The sequence below is a fragment of the Andrographis paniculata genome, unplaced genomic scaffold (assembly GCF_009805555.1).
Source record: "Andrographis paniculata isolate CXL003 unplaced genomic scaffold, ASM980555v1 Contig75END, whole genome shotgun sequence".
In the NCBI taxonomy this organism is placed as follows: Eukaryota; Viridiplantae; Streptophyta; class Magnoliopsida; order Lamiales; family Acanthaceae; genus Andrographis; species Andrographis paniculata.
The window spans coordinates 156,099-170,267 of NW_026137612.1; the positions used below are offsets into that span (position 1 = coordinate 156,099).

At 25.7% G+C, this 14,169-nt stretch overlaps 1 long non-coding RNA gene across 1 annotated transcript; it reads left to right on the top strand.

Moving 5' to 3' along the window:
• Positions 1-9,814: 9,814 nt before the first annotated feature.
• On the top strand, positions 9,815-11,301 carry LOC127266336 (uncharacterized). Its single transcript, XR_007842126.1, has 2 exons — positions 9,815-10,316; positions 11,155-11,301. It is a non-coding gene; the product is annotated as an uncharacterized LOC127266336 (long non-coding RNA).
• The last annotated feature ends 2,868 nt before the right edge of the window (positions 11,302-14,169 follow it).

Below are 14,169 nucleotides of genomic sequence, written 5' to 3' on the forward strand. Positions count from 1 at the left end.
CAGCAAATGTTATAATTTGTTCACTGAAATTCGAATCTATGATGAGTAATCCCTCCCCCGGAAGAATTTATATATAAAATACTGCTATAATTAATATATACGTTCAATTATTAATCATCATGAAAACTTGAAGACAATGACCCTAGCTAATTAAAACTGGAAAACGACTGCGTTTCTTTATTTTATTTTATACTTCCCCTTTGGATACATATAATCAAATTGACCATTTTTTATATAAATTTTTTACCATAGATTTTTTTTACATTTTTTATTTTTTTTCTTTAAAAAAATTAAATCAAACAATTATTTTTATATTATGCTACAAATTTCTTTTAAAAATCTATCATTCAAATTCAATTTTTTAGAATTAAAAAATCTAAACCCACAGACAAGCACGCTTTCGTTTTATAAAGAAGGGTTCCCTAACTCTTAACTTAAAACTAATAAATGATAAGTAGAATTATCTTTCAAAGTTTAACAAAAAAGAAAGCTCTCAACAACTAAGCAATGTGGGACACTTACACACATTTATTTATATTAATATCCGAACATCAAATTAAATAGTACTGTCTCTTTCATCCAAATTTATTTTTATTTTTTTTTGTTATCATTTAAATTTATTTTCGTTTTATTTTTTTAGTAAAAAAATACAACTGTTACTTTTGCTTTACCCATAAAAATAAAAGTTTATATTTTTATCTATTTTTTAAAAATTTGTGTCCGATTAAATGAGCACACAATTAGGCGATGGAGGGAGTATAAAACAAATGTATACCTATTAATAGAATGAAAGGTGTATTTTATTTCAAACTATTATTCTTACTTTTAAACTTTAGTCTTTTTACATATATATTTACAGTTTTAATATTATTTATTAATAATATTTGTTTTTTCTTTAAAAAATAATCATGTTATATATCCTACGTACTTTTATTAAATATTTTTTCCCTCCAATTTATATGTAAATATTTATTTTTGGGCAATATTTAAAAAATTAATAATATTTTAATAGTAATAGGTAGTTAAAATTAATATAAAGATAACTTTAAAATAAAATATTTTTTTAAATGATTACTTTATAATTAAAAAACTAGAATATATATACTCTTTGAATATATATACTAGTATTCAACTTTTTAGAAAATTTTGGAAATAATTTTAAAAAAGGGATTGAGTATTTAATGATATTATTTTGTAAGAGAAAATAAGAATTTAATGCAATATTTTTTAAATATTAATATTTATAAAGTAATATTTATTCCATCCAAAATCAATGGATTTATTTTGTCATTTGGTTTATTTAAAATCAACCTATCAAATTTTATTTTTAATAATTGTATTTCTTACATATTTATTTATTGAAAATTTTTAAAATTTACATATTATTGTAAAAATATCATTATTAGTATTATTTAACTAATTTGTATTTTTTCTAAAAATTTTAAAAGTATATATGTAAACAAAAGCATTTAATTTTCAAACAAACACGCCCTAGTGTGCTAGGACAAGCATGTCATTATTCACTACTATGTCTCCACGTGTAACGTCACTGTACGGTCCCACAAACACGATCTTATAATCCAATATAGCTGGCTGGACCCGGGCCTGGCTCACAGCTCCCGAATAATCAAACCTCTCCGACAATAGGCCCCACACAATCAACGGTTTAGATCCGTCAGGCGCAAAGGTCACGGGATCTTCAACAGAAACCCATCCCCTCCCTTTTATATACCTTTACAAACACATCTCGCCGGAGAATCCAAAGACTGCAATAAACACATCGGAAATGAACCGAAATCCTGCCGGAAGTTTTCTGCAGAAATCGACGAGGTGAAGAGAGATCAGAAAGAAATTGAATCGATTATATAGTATATATATATATATGTATTTATATATGATCGAGAATGGTTGTATCGGGATGCATTATTGGGGCGGAGGAGGCGGAGGCAGGGCGGAAGGCGGCGCCGGGGGCGTGCCCGTACTGCGGCGGCAAGGTGGAGGCGGTGGACGTGGTGCGGCGGCGGACGTTCTGCTTCCTCCGCGTTTGCTGGAAATTGGAGCGGAAGTATGTCTGCGTGCTCTGCTCCCGCCGCCTGCTGCTTCTCTATGATCGTTGCTGAGTCGCCGGACGGAGAAGATGCACGACGGCGGAGCAGAGGGGCCTATACGGCGTCGTTTAAGGAATTTGGGATGGAGGTTTTGGTTTAGGTCGGGGATGCGAGAGGGAGGTGAGGTCCCGGATTTGGAAGGGTAGGGTGGAGGGTGAGTCGAGGTCCGGGGAGTGGAATGGTATGATCCCGTCCGAACTAATATTTAATTTTTATATTTGTAAATTGTCTTCGTATCTGTGAATGAATAAAGGTTATTTTGGCTCAATTTATATACATTTTACAGATTTTGTTATTATTTATCAATAATATATATATATATTTAAATATATCAAATATTAAATATTTATTGATTTCATAAAATATCATGATATCAATTACCAATCTTTTTTATTCTTAAAATTCAAACTCTCAAAACGTATGTTTAAACATACCCTAAAATCTCTGAATTTTTTACAATACAATTTCATGTTATATAATATATATACAATTTCAAAAAACGAAAAAAACAACCAAGTTAACAAGCACCAGATTGATATCAATATTCAAATTCAAATTTTAATATTAAAAATAAAAACTTCCAAACAAATACTCCCTCCGTCCCACTGCAAGGTTGTCATTCGCTTTTTGCATATTGATATTTGAATATTAATTATTATATCAAGACCTAGTCCAAATCAAGAAAAAAAAAAGACAAAATATGTTTATTAGTCCCTTGTAATACCAATACAATGATATTTGTAAAATAAATTATTCAAATATAAAGATAATTTTAATGTCAAGTACAATGACGCAAAAATCAAATGACAACCTTGCAGCGAGACGGAGGGAGTACAACTTATGTTTACTCATTTTCATTTGGTCTTGCATGATGTTTTATTTGGTTGCAATTTTAAACTTAAATTATCGTATTTATTTTTTATAATTTTCAATAAAAATATATTATTTATTTTTTTTATAAAATATTACATTAAAATACTATTTAAAAAAAAAATCTAAATCAACATCTCATTTTAAATCAATTTCAAACTACAATTAAATAAACGAGTACTTAGTAATTTTTTATATAAAATTTTAAATTAATTTAATAATATTAATATATATAAATATATAAATTGAAGAATATTCATAATATATTATCACATAAAAAGATAAATAAATACTTTAAATTTGAACACCAAAAATGACTAAAATACTATTACATAATATTTAATTTTATTGTCCATAAAATTCATATGTTATTTTATAATGTGTGAATTATTGATTTTTTAATGAGTTTTGAAATAATAATCTTTATGAGCACCAACAAGACAGGAGACATTGGGGTCGGAAATTTGAACTTATGAACTCACAATTAAGAGTTCACGTCACATCATCAAACTATCATTTACGGGACTACTCTATTTATTTATTTGTTGAGGAGTTACTCAGTTAGTATTTTTAGATGAAGCAATTTCCAATAAATATTATTAAAAATATAATATAAATATATTAACATAATATATATATAATATATGTTTTATATTCATACAAAATCATATAATTCAACACAAAATAATATTACTTTTTCAATATTATCAATACAATTATATCTATTTACATAAAAAAAAATACTTCAATCTAAAAACACAAGTAAACAAATCCTGAGTTGAATAATAGTTTTCTAAACTAATAATGCAATGGATAAAACTTATGCCGAAATGGGTTCCACTCCTTCAATTTTTATTGCGTGTTCGTTTGAATTTCAGATGTTGATTTCTTATTATATACCATAATTTATAATAAATATTTAGTGTTTTTTTTTTTCTTTTGAAAAATTAATATAAATTTCTCTCAAGAAATTAATATATTACATATATTTATTTTATTTTTTTTAATATTATCTAAACATTTTTCTATATTTCACATAAAATATATATATATATTTCGAAATTATTTCACAAAACAAACACACCCAAGCATTTTTATATGAGTGTTTATATTGAATTTGAGTTTTAAATATTAAAAATTTAATCTTGAACAATTATGATATACTATAAATAAATATTAATATGATATTTTGAATATAAATTAATTTTTAATATAATATAAAAATAAATATTTAATTTTCCATTTTTCTAAAAAGATTTTTTGACAAAATAATAAAAATCATCTGAAACTCAAAATGAATACGCTCCACATTTTTTTCATTTCAGAAAAAAATGCTCAAAACAATTATTCCTTTTCCAAATTAAATTTATTTTTCATTAAAAGAATCATATGAAAACTCAAAATATTAAAGGATGTTTTTGTATATGAGATTTGATTTTGATTATACTATTTTAAACTTTTTTTTTTCTTGTAAAATATTAAATTAAATACTTATTTATTTATTTATTATATATATTAAAATAAATTTTATATTTAAGATATCATATTAATATATATTAATATCATATTAAATAATTATTTAAATTTAAAATTAAAATTCAAAATCAAAATCCAACAAATAAAGACACAATTCTAAAAACACATTAGCATCTTCGGTCTTTTACTTTAAGGAGTTATTTAATACTTTCTCTGTCATAATTCAAAAATATCATTTTTATTATTTTCGATTGTTCCACTTCAAAGTATCCATTTGATATTTAAAAATTTTTTTATATTAATATCAAAATATTCTTAATTTTTCATAAATTACAAACATATCATTACAGATGCAATTACTTACAAAAATATAAAAAAAATCTTATATATTTTTGACTAACTAATAAAATAATATTATATTTTATTAATTTACTACAAAACTTAAAAAAGTCTCTTTGATTAAGGAGAGAGAGTAACATTTTAGAAGTATTTGTATACTCCTTCAACTCCATTGTGCTTTTTTATTATTATTATTATTATTATTATTATAATTAATTAAAAAATAATAATATTCTATTAGTTAATAAAATATGTAGGATAAATTTTTATTATTTTAACATTGCAAGTATGAATATAAATATAAAAGTTATGAGTATTTTGATATTTATAGTTGAATTACTTCTACTTCAATAGAAAATTGATACTTTTAAATATGATAGATAAAAAAAAAAAAACAAAAAAATAATACATTGAATAGAACTGAAAGAAAAGTATTTTTATTATTTTAACACTATTTAAAATTTCAATAAAATAGATATTTAAATAATATTTTAAATCGGAAAAAATATAGTAGAATGATTCAAATAAAACTAATATAAAATTTATTAGATATATTGAATTAAAGATTAATCTAACAATTATTATAAATTCAAATTCATACCGAATAGTGATTGAATTTTGATTTTTTGATTTATGCACACTAAATATTGTGACAGAGTAAGTAGAATATTTATCTTATAATAATGAGATTGAAATAAATATATATGGTATATTTGCTCAACTCAGATAGCATATTTATCTATTTAATAATACTTATGTTGAACTCAGACCCAAGGTATACAAGTCAAGGACTAAATTTACATGATCAAAAGGCCTTCGTATACAACTGATAGATAAAATGAAGAATAAAGAGGACAATGACTTGCATAATTCGTATGACAAAATTCAAGAAAAGTGCAAATGGCCGTGTTAGCAAGACCAGAAGACTTCAGAAGCGATGCCAGACAGAGAATACTGAACTGTATTATTTGTTAGTGAAGTGAGGCTTATTGCATTTATTCATTGGTGATTACATAATGGGCTGGGCCCACAGAAGTTTGTCAATAATATGGACTTGGATTCATTAAATAATTAATTGTGAGTACAAACATGTGGTGTGGAGCTGCCTCCTGTTCTCACTACATTCGGCCCACGTTTGTTTCAAGGCATTTTAAATAATAATAATAATAATAATTATTTAATTTTAAAATATTCAATTAAATATTTATTTATTTATTAATATTATACGGAAATTTTATTACTCAAAATGTTCAAACAAATATGATTCATTCTGTCATTCTCAAGTCTAATTGGACCAGTGCTGATCCAACATAATTTTGAAATCAGCTCGGCCCGATTTAAAATTGGGCCTCAAACTCTAGGCTCAAACGCAGCTGATTTGAAATTGGTCAGGCTTAGTCGGCTCAATAAACTTTTAAAACCTTTTTATCATTTATTTTTATTCAAAAAGATTAAATTATTGAAACGATGATAATGAAGTTACGACTCCGTTTCGCATACATAATCAAATTTCACTAATTGGCATTATTTATTTTTTAAAAATATCACATCAAATACATTTTTTTCGATTCTTCACAAAACACCAAATCAAATACTACTATTTTTTTTTTCTTTAACTTTCAAAAGTCTTCAAAAACCTCTGTTTACCGATAAATTTCCAATAGTGTGGATTTGGAGAGTAATAAATTGGATGCTTGAATATTAAAATTAGAGATTTTAAAATTTATGATATTGGTTGTATATTTATTAATATATTTCAAAAATATGTATAATTATTTTTAGGAGATGGATCAAGTGCTTAATTTAAAAATTTGTTGTGATTCAATAATTAATTAATCATGTTATTAAATTATTGGACGATATATGGTTCTCTCCAAGTGGATCTCATTTAGCAGTGATGATCGTACGTACGTACGTACGTCACGTCACGTCGGGTGCTTAGGATTATGACAGTCAACTTACAGACGATACAAGTGGATGATGATGGACTTTCATTTACTATGATCATCATGGAGCACCCAATGTTTGTTTGTTGTTATATTTATTTAGATTTGTAATTTACATATTACTTGGTTATATTTTGGGTTAGTGATATTTGTTATATACGGTAATTATTAATTACTAGCCATGATATTTACTAGTTCCAGACTATATTTTATTTTTATTTTTATATTATATTAAAAATTAATTTTATATTCAAAACACCACTTCAATATAATATCAATTTATATCATCACATCAAACTACTTAAATTTAAAAGTTCTACTATTCAAATTTCAATGAAAAAAATAAAAAATTCAAACACCCAAATTAAACAAACACACCCATAGAGTTCCACAATAAGCCTACTCAAAGTTGGACTACTACTTTCGGAGGCGTTCCACAGGAACCTCACAATGACAAGTTCACCCAAGGGTCAAACGACCAAATTTTCTGCATTTTTTATTTCTTCTTTTCCTTAATTTCTTTTATTTTTTTTATATATTTATCTCTAATTTATGAGAGTTGCATTGTTGCTGCTGTTCTTTTCCAATTTCCTTCCTTCCTTCCTTCCGTTTCGTTTATGGTTTTCAGTGTTTAATTAATTCCAACTTTCCATTTGTGTAATTTTGGTTGTGATTTTCTTGAATCAGTCGAAAAATCCAAATTTGTAGCCAGCTTCCAATAGGTCCTATTTATCACGCTGGTCCTCCATAAGTCAAATATTTATTAACAAGAAAATTAAAAAAATAAAAATAAAATTATTATTATTAAGTTTGTGTTCAAACACGAATTTTAATAAATAAATTTATTTTTGTAAAATAAGAAAATTACAAAATATTATATAATTTTTTAGTAGAATTTCTTATTTTAACAACTTAAAAAAATAAGTAAACATATATTTGGATAATAGAAGAACTATATATACCGTGCATTCTTACACAGATCTACGTATCTTACTTACGAGCAAAGCATATATATATATATATATTCTGATAGAATGTCTTATTATTATAATTATTATTATTATTATGTAAAGTGCATTGAAATTAAAAATAAAAATAAAAATAAAGAATTGAGTACAAGTTTGGACATACTACTATTTTTATTAATGAATGCAGCAGCACACATTTATTTGATATGAGGACCAATTTTTGTGCATGTATCAGAAACAATTATTACAATTGGACCACCCTTGGTTGGGAGAGTTTTTTCGTGTGAATTTTGTCTGCATGCATTGCATGCTAAGCACGTGCCGCCACTCACCAATATTCTTTACTCTTTTTTTTTTTATTATTATTATTTTTAATTTAATAAGTAGTACTGTAGCATTTAAATATAATCTCTTGTGAGATAAAGATAATAGACTTTTGTATATGATAACATTAACATGGGTTATATATCAAACACCATACTATATATGTATTGCACTTTGAAAACGTTATGAGCTAGCTAGGGTTCAAAAAAAGGTTACAAATTTCATTTTCATTCCCATGGTTCAATACAAGTGAATTTAGATACAAATTCATCTTTGTTGGACATCCGAGACATAGGTCAAATGTCTTCGAGTTTTATCACAAAAAAAACTTAAAGTCGACATTTTCAGTACCTATAGTAATTTCCATCGAAGAGTTTGTTATTTTTTTGACTGTCCTGTCAGGCTAAATATAAGAGGAACGAATATATTTGTAATTTTAGAAATTTTGGAATAGGGATTTTAAAATTCATTCGCAGTTTGGACGCATGTAGGTCAAGCATTGTTAGATGAAGACAGCTGAGAGGTTAGACGTTTATAAAACCACAAAAAGTTTTGACGCAATTTTGTGAAACTACGGATGAGTTTTGTGCAATTTAACCAAAAAATAATAATAATAATTAATATATTACATACTTATTATTTTCTATACTTTATATAAAAAAATAAAATATCTTTTCAAACAATTTCACTAAACAAACATACTATTATTATTCATCATTTTTTTTTTAAAAAAAATCAAATTTAAATTATTTTTTATTTCTTATATTATAAAAATAATACTTTCTCCGTTCGCCTCTAAAAATTATATTTATATTTTGCTTCATTGTATTTAATATTAAAAATATTCTTATATTTGTATAATTTTTTGTACAAATATCATTATATTAATATTATAACACACTAATAAAAATGTTTTTGTCATTTTTCGTTGAATTATATTATGTTGTGATATAACAATTAATATCCAAAGATATACAAAAAGTAAATATGACCCTGAGAGCTGAAATGAGGTAGTATTATATTTAAAATATTATGTTAATATGTATTTATATTAAATTATTTAAATATTTCAATTCAAAATTTTAATATTAGTTTTTTTTAACTCAAATCTTGTATACATAAGCACTTTAATAATTTGTTCTTTTATCCAAAATTTTAACATATTTTTCAAAAAAAAAAATTAATTAATATATTACATATTTGTTATATTTATATTATCTTCGCAATTTTTTATAATTTCTAAAAAAGAAAAAATTTCAAATGAAAAGAGAAAAGAAAAGCTTCTGAAATCTAGCCTTATATATTATGGTATTTTTGTTTTTGGCAGCAGCTCAGCTCCGATGCACATGTAATAATGTAGAATTCACCATCTGATTTGATTTGGGAGGATGCTATTGTTCCGCCCAATTGTTTTTTGTTTTAGTTACAAAGTAATTTAAATTTGTCTTTTGTTCCGTCTATTTTATTTTTTGCAAATCTAGTTTTTAATTATTTATAAAAATACTTTATTTTTGTGAATTTATATTTATATTTTGATATAGGTGTTGCTCAGTGATATTAAAATGTTAAAATTGACAAACTATTTGTTTAGTATTCAAAAAAATTAATATATTATATAGTCTAAACATTTGTTTTTTACTTGTGTTTGGATTTGAATTTATTTATTTTTAAAATTTAAATGCAATTTAATGTAATAGTATTTTATTAAAAAATAATATATTTTTACTAAGATTATATATTATGGAAGTAGAGATCAAACAAACACTAAAAACCAAATAGCACCAAAAGCGAAAATTAAAACACAGTGCACACAGTCGATATATTACTTGAAAGCACAACGCTACCAAAAACGTTACCAAAAAACAGACAAACACATCTTTACTACTTTCCGTACACGCTTCCAAATTAGGGCAGCTCTGAAACAATTCAATGTGCTCCCGGCGCCTGGTGCAAGCAAACACAGGCGAGCCCGGGCCCATGGGTCCAGCCCCGGGGACAGTACTATTTAAGCACCGCACCGCCATGGATCCGAATCATAAAAAATTAGGAGCTGAAGAGGTGAGCGGTTACCAGAATTTTACACATGGGCGACAAGGAGAGGGTGTTGGCGCGGCACGAAGCGAGCGGAACCTGTCCCCATTGCGGCGGAAAAGTGGCGGCGGTGGACGTCCGCCGTCCTTGGCGCCTCTGCTTCGTCCCCGTCGGCTTTGTGGTGAAGCGGAGGTACGCCTGCACGCAGTGCTCCCGGCGATTGGTCGTCGCCTATTCGTAGCATTTCGTGACTTGTGAGTGCTGTGTTTTTTTCTTTTAGTGTGCGATTAATTGAATTGATCGATGCTGCTGCTGCTGATGCTGAATTTACTGATGAATAATTGGAATTAAGCTTTTAGTTCTAGTGCAGATTGATTCATTTCTTTTGCTTTGTTTTTTTTTTGGTAATTTTGAGTTAGTTTTGTGTTTTTGGCGTTGATGATGATCAGATTGATTGAATGAATTTGGAGCTTAGATTTGAGTGCTGTGTTGTTTTGCTGCATATATGCATTTGCATTTTGTGAGCTGTTTTTTAGCGTTCAATTGATTGAATTGATCGATGCTGCTGCTTCCGAATTGACTGATGAATAATTGGAATTAAGTTTCTAGTTCTATTGCAGATTGATTAACTTTTTTGTTTTGGTAATCGAGTTAGTTTTGTGTTTTTTTTTTTTTTTTTTGGCGTTGATGATGATGAGATTGAATGAATTTGGAGGTTAATTAAGGGTGTGTTTGTTTGGAAAATTGGATTTCCAATCCACTATTCATCAAATTTTTTTTCTTAAAAAACATCAAATCAAACACCTGTTTTTCATTTTTTTTATATTATACTAAAAATCAATTTTACATTCAAAATATCATATCAACATCTATTTATATCACATCATACAACTATTCAAATTCAAAATTTTTACTATTCAAATCCCAATTCAAAATCCAAACCCCGGCCAAACACAACCTAAGAGTGCTGTGCTGTGTTGTTTTACTGCATATGCATTTGGTTATTGTTTTGTTTCTGTTTTATTTTAGACTTTAGTAATGATTTTTGCTATTTTTGGGTGGTCCCCGGACTGCGGGTCCCGATGAATCCAGACCGCTTGCACTGAGAACGGAGGGGATTCGAGGGAGTTTGAGGGCCTGGTACCACTGGCAGCATTGTTCTTATATTTTCTCGGTTGCAAATGAATGTATGCTTTTAATTTTTTTTAATAAATTAAAAAAATAGTAGTATTTTATCAACGAGTAATGAGTGGAAATTGAAGGATGATTTTAAAATTTTTGTTCTTAATATTCGTATATTACTTTTAAAATAAATACTTTAGATAGACAAACAAAAATATTAAAATATAATACATTGAATTATGATAGAAGTAATAAATGTACAATTATTTGGACTAATTTTTTTATATTAAACTCCATTCGATATTGAACTTTATGTCCGTTTGGTTTAATACAAATTTTAATAAGAGTGAACTTTATGTTATTGAACACAAATTTTAATAAAAGAGAGATAATTGTTATTTTTATAATAAAAAATAAAAGAGTATCTGGTTTTTACTTAAAAAAAATCAACTAATGTTTTTTTATGACAATTCTCGTAAAAATAAAGTGAATATAAATTTGTACGAGGAATAAAATACGTGCGTGTGTTTATTTGTAAAATTTTAGTTTTGAATAGTAAAATTTTAAATTAAAATAATTATTTGATGTTATATAAATATGTATTAATGTGATCTTTTGAATGTAAAAGTTAATTTTGGTATAATATAATAAATAAAAAATAAGTGATTGATTAGATATTTTTAGATGGATAAAAAAATTGGAATAGTAAAACCCAAAATTAAATATCGCAAGTAAACACACTAACAATTTTTTCGAATAATAGTAAAAATAGTAAAAAGTTAAATAAAAAATAAAGATTGTGGTTTTGATTCGAATAATTGTAAAAATAGTAAAAAATTAAATAAAAAATAAAAATTGTGGTTTTCATTCGAATAATTGTTAAAATAGTAAAAAATTAAATAAAAAATAAAGATTGTGGTTTTGATTCGAAATTGAAGTTTTGATAAGATTCAATTTATATAATACTTTGACATTATAATTTATATATATATATATATAAAGAATTAGTATTATATTTTTACTAATAATACTACATAATGGATGATGTCAAGGTAGTTTGAAATTTTTTTTAAAAAAATAATCTCTAAGTTTGTTTGACTAAATTTTGTATCATCTCACAAAAATTAAAAATTAATACTCTCTGTATTCCGGGCTCTTTTGGATTTGTAGTAAATTAAAAAATAATATTATTTTATTAGTTAATGAAAATTAATAAAAGTTTTGATATTTTTGTCCTTTGACTTTATATAAAAGTAATTGTATGTGTAATATTATGCTTTTAATTTGGGTAAAAGTCAATGATATTTTGGTATTGATGCATAATTACTTTTACTAAAATAAAAAATAGATATTTTGAAGTTGAACAAACGAAAATGATAAAAAAAAATACTTTGAATTGAGACGGAAGAAGTATAAATATTATTTTTATATTATTGAAATAATTTTCTATGTTTCATATAAAAAAAATTAAATAAAAACACTAGACAAATAAACAAACTATTAGTATTTGATATAATATGAATAATATAATATGTTATATAGAAACATACAATTAATTTAATGTTGAAAACATAAATAATAATTTGATTCTATATATTTTATAGAAATAATGTTGATGGATAATACGAAAATTTATTTTAAAATATATACGAATAGAGTATTATCATACCTTAATTAAATATATTCTTTTTACTATTTTTATCTATATCTATTTTATTTAAAAGTATATATATATATATATTTTGTTAACGTGTACATTATTGTCTCGTTAACATTTGAGGGGATGTTCTTTTTAGTTTTGAGCTTAGATTTCTTAGAAATGTCGATAGCATATTTTGATATACTCGTATCAGTGACCATCTCGATGCTCCCCCTCACGCCCAACCTAAACCTAATATAATGTAATGTTACACAAAATATCTACTTCGTATTCCTAAATTTATTCTCATTTTTTCTTTTAATTTGTCCGCTAAATTTATCACATTATTAATTTTAATAAAATTAAAAAATTAATATTTAATTATTACCTTTCATTTAACAATTATTTATTACAATACCACTGACTTTATTATATTTTCTATCAATTTATTTTTATTTCCAACTAAATTTTAAAAAAAAATACCCCCAACTATATTATCACTTTATTTTATTTATTTTAATGGACGAACCCTCCGTTCCACGTAATTTATCTTATTTTCTATTTTCATGTATTCCACATGATTTATCTTTTTTTTAGAAATATAATTATCCACTTTAATAACATTTTAAATTTTATAATTTTTTTAATCTTAATTAAACTAGTTATGTATCTTAATTTGAATTTATAATTATTTTTACTAAATACTAAGACACTTTTTAATTACCTATTATTAATTATAGTTTATGTAGATTCTTGTATCGACATGGATTGTAGAATTAGTGTAGTGTGTATATGTATATGGGAGAGAGGGAGGGAGTATATTGTAAACTTGTAATTCAGTTCTTCAAATAAACATAATTTATATACTAAGTTAATTAAGTGTGTGTATTGAGGATAGGATAGGCATTATTTGTTTCACAATTGAATTTGTGCATACAGTAACAGCTTAGTTTATTTTAGAGATGATAATTAATGGAGAAGAGAAGAATCGGTGTGGTGAACAGCTCGGGAATAAGCCAAAACTTCATCTGCTCTATCTATTATATAGGTTGCAGTTGCAGTTGCAGGTGCAGAGTCGTTTTCGTTGTTGCTACTGCTAACGCTAGGGTTTTGAGATTCCACCTCAGCCTTACCGACTACCGCTTCTCTAATCGCTTTCGCCATCGGATCTGTAGCCTTCTCCTGCTTCGCCTCTTTCATTTGCAATTGTTTTTGCTGCTGCTCCTTCCTCTCCTTCGTCGCTTCCATTTCTTCTTCTTCTTCCCTGTCTGTCTATGTCTATGTCTATGTCTATAGCTGAGAAATTAATTTTGATAAGAACGACTCGTGTATATATGTGATATGAT